The 4,140-nt window shown below is 45.6% G+C and overlaps 1 pseudogene; it reads left to right on the top strand.

Annotated features, from left to right (window-relative positions):
• Positions 1-705: 705 nt before the first annotated feature.
• LOC103217579 (nucleophosmin-like) lies at positions 706-2,211 on the top strand (annotated as a pseudogene).
• Positions 2,212-4,140: the final 1,929 nt, after the last annotated feature.

The following is a 4,140-nucleotide window of genomic DNA, read 5'->3' as shown; positions in this document are numbered from 1 at the left end:
CAGACGGTGGGCAGCTGGGCAGAGGAAATAGTTTTATGAGCAATCAATCTAGGTGTTTCCTGGAGGTGGAGTTTTCAAATCCCACAGATGATCACTGTTTACTCCCTGCTTGGTGTTTCCTTGTGTCATTTTGTGAACAGTAGCTCTGATTATGTCCAAATCTCTGTTGGCTATTTAGTGATGCCCTTTCTCTTCAGGTTTTGAGATAGTGTCCTCAGTTAGTGTGTGTGTGTGTGCGCGCGCACACACACACACACATATATATATTTTGAGACAAGTTCTCACTCTGTCGCTCAGGCTGGAGTGCAGTGGTGTGATCTCGGCTCACTGCAGCCTCAACCTCCTGGGCTCAGTTGGCTGATCCTCCCACCTCAGCCTCCTGAGTAGGTGGGACTTACAGGCACATACCACCATGCCCAGGTAAATTTTGTGTTTTTTAGAGATGGGGTTTTGCCATATTGGCCAGGCTGGTCTCTATCTCCTGGGCTCAAGTGATCCACCTACCTCAGCTACCTAAAGTGCTGGGATTGCAGGCGTGAGCCACTGCGCCCGGCCAGATAGCAAAATATTTGAACTCTTGTGGATGTGGACAGAATGCATACAGAACATTCCTGGTATGATTCTGTCCTACGCAGCTGTTCCCTGGAGCAGCGTTGGTTTATCTCCCTCCGCCTTCTCTCCCAGCGAAGTGCCTGCCGCCACCTGATGGAAGATGCGATGGATGTGGACATGAGCCCCCTGAGGCCCCAAAACAGTCTTTTCGGTTGTGAACTAAAGGCCGACAAAGATGATCACTTTAAGGTGGATAATGATGAAAACGAGCACCAGTTGTGTTTAAGAACGGTCAGTTTAGGGGCTGGTGCAAAGGATGAATTGTACGTTGTTGAAGCAGAGGCAATGAATTATGAAGGTAGTCCAATTCAAGTAACACTGGCAACTTTGAAAATGTCTGCGGTGGCTCACACCTGTAAATCCCAGCACTTTGGGAGGCCAAGGCGGGCGGATCACGAGGTCAGGAGATTGAGACCATCCTGGCTCACACGGTGAAACCCCGTCTCTACTAGAAATATGAAAAAAATTAGCCGGGCGTGGTGGCGGGCACCTGTAGTCCCAGCTACTCGGGAGGCTGAGGCTGGAGAATGGCGTGAACCCGGGAGGCGGAGCGTGCAGTGAGCCGAGATTGCACCACTGCACTCTAGCCTGGGCGACAGAGTGAGACTCTGTCTCAAAACAAACAAACAAAAACAAAAACAAAAACGAAAAAAGAAAATGTCTGTACAGCCAACGGTTTCCCTTGGGGGCTTTGAAATCCCACCACCAGTGGTCTGAGGGTTGAAGTGTGGTTCAGGGCCAGCGCATATTAGTGGACAGCACTTAGTAGCTGTGGAGGAAGATGCGGAGTCAGAAGACGAAGAGGAGGAGGATGGGAAACTCTTAAGTATATCAGGAAAGCGGTCTGCCCCTGGAGGTGGTAGCAAGGTTCCACAGAAAAAAGTAAAACTTGCTGCTGCTGAAGATGATGATGAAGATAATGATGATGAAGAAGATGATGATTTTGATGATGAGGAAGCTGAAGAAAAAGCACCAGTGAAAAAATCTATTTGAGATACTGAAGCCAAAAATGCACAAAAGTCAAATCAGAATGGAAAAGACTCAAAACTGTCATCAACACCAAGATCAAAAGGACAAGAATCCTTCAAAAAACAGGAAAAAATTCCTAAAACACCAAAAAGACCTAGTTCTGTAGAAGACATTAAAGCAAAAATGCAAGAAAGTATAGAAAAAGGTGGCTTTCTTCGCAGAGTGGAAGCCAAGTTCATCAATTATGTGAAGAATTGCTTCTGTACGACTGAGCAGGAGGCTATTCAAGATCTCTGGCAGTGGAGGAAGTCTCTTTAAGAAAATAGTTTAAACAATTTGTTAAAAATTTTCTGTCTTATTTCATTTATGTAATAGTTGATATCTGGCTGTCGTTTTTATAATGCAGAGTGAGAACTTTCCCTACCATGTTTGATAAGTGTTGTCCAGGTTCCATTGTCAAGAATGTGTTGTCCAAAATGCCTGTTTAGTTTTTAAAGATGGAGCTCCACCCTTTGCTTGGTTTTAAGTATGTATGGAATGTTATGATAGGACATAGTAGTAGCAGTGGTCAGACATGGAAATGGTGGGGAGACAAAAATATACATGTGAAATAAAACTCAGTATTTTAAAAAAGTAAAAAAAAAAAAAAAAAAGGATGCATGCAGGACACAAGGCAACTGCCAGCACTTTAGTGTGCCTTGGATCCCCCTCCAGGGTCCCTTTTCCTTGCCTTTGTCTTGGCCTCTGACCTGGCCATACACTGAGGCAATGGGAGATGAAGTGGCCCGGGGACCGCCAGTTGCCAGGCAGCGGAGTAGCAGCTGGGGTGTTCAGAGTAGGACCACCGCATAATTCAGTCCCCTCTTGCTATTGCCAGAACTTGCCACCCTCTTCCAGGGGCCTTTGCCTTGGCACATGCAGTTGCCACTATCCAGAAAAGCCCTTTGCTTCTCCTTCAGCTGGGGGTCCCCACTAGTTCTTTGAGAATGGACTCCTTCGACTTCATTAGGACATCCCTAGCGAAGGTGCTGCATTGTGTGCTTCCCCAGCACCTGCGGCGCACACACTTCTCCCTCGCTCTACGACGTGGAAGTCGTCTGTTCACTCGTCTTCCCCGATGGTCTGTGAACAGCATGATGACGTGGGATGGACACACAACTCACCCTCACGCCCCCAGCACCGTCTGCCGCTCCCTGTACATGTGCAGATGGACTCAGTGAATGACAACCGCCGCCTGAATTATTTCAGACAGGTGATTACTGCTGGGAGTTGTGCAAGAACTTCTAAGCAGCCAAGCAAATAGGCATATTTTTAAGCAAATAATTCTTTGGTCTTCATTCACAAGGTGGGAGAGTATTCTATTTCATCACCTGATAAGAGCGTAAAACTGCTGTTCTGTGAAAACCTTTGTTCAAAATATTCTATTTCCTGTAACATTCTTAACTTCTGACAGGGGGCAGCAGAGCCTAGGAAAACAAAGGCTGGCCCCGGTTAATTGTGGCTTGCACACCTTTGGAGCCAGACCTTTAATGATTTTAAGGAGAAACCAGCCCTTGGTATCTGACAAACCTCACTGTTGAATAAAGACTTTAAGGTAAAGGCTGGCTTTTGTTAACTTAATATTCTTTGAAGGCACTGCAAACAACATACTGTTTTTATAAAAGGAAAAAAAAAAAAGACAAAAAATAAGGCAAATAACCATCTCTCTCATTTTATCACAGTCTTGAAATAAGATGGATGCTTATTTTTTGCCATGATGCTAGAGCATGAAGTATTTCCAGCTGGTGTTAGGGAGAATGTCGAGATTTACAAATTATGACCACATGCTGGGGCTATTGTCCCCTCACCCCCATCATCCTGGAAAAAAAAAAGACATAGTAAATAATAATAATTAAAAAAAAAAAAAAGCAAAAAACCTAGGCCAGGCATGGCGACTCACTCCGGTAATCCCAGCACTTTTGGAGACTGAGACTGGAGGATCATTTGAGGTCAGGAGTTCAACAGCAGTCTGGCCAACATGATGAAACCCTATCTCTACTAAAAATACAAAAATTAGCTGGGTGTGGTGGCACGGGCCTGTAATCCCAGCTACAGGAGGCTGAGGCACAAGAATCACATCAACCCAAGAGGCAGAGGTTGCAGTGAGCTGCGAGGGAGACTCCATCTCAAACAAAACAAAACCAAAACCAAAAAACCAAAAAACCAATGAAAGCAGTTGAGATAATAATGAAAGCAAATAGCCAGAACCAAAATCCTCCTTGCCCCACCCATTATGGCATGAACCCTTGGGGGCCCAGGCTCATGCTTTCTGCCCCTTTCTATGTCCAGTGCCCAGTGCAGGCCTGGTGTGTGGCAGCAGGTGCTTGGCACACGCACATGGAATTGAAGGAACATCTCTGGCCTGTTCACATCTTAGTTCTCTAGGGGAGTTTCTAAGTCATATATGACACCCAATTGTCCCATAAACATACTCCACGGGGAATGTGCATTCAGAAACATGTACCATCCCACATCTAACTTGAGGGACTCTGCTACTTTTCCGTTCTTTAAAGCTATGCA

The sequence above is a fragment of the Chlorocebus sabaeus genome, chromosome 10 (assembly GCF_047675955.1).
Source record: "Chlorocebus sabaeus isolate Y175 chromosome 10, mChlSab1.0.hap1, whole genome shotgun sequence".
NCBI classification, from domain to species: Eukaryota; Metazoa; Chordata; class Mammalia; order Primates; family Cercopithecidae; genus Chlorocebus; species Chlorocebus sabaeus.
Note: the sequence above shows the minus strand (reverse complement) of the source record. Positions and strands in the feature narration are given on the sequence as shown.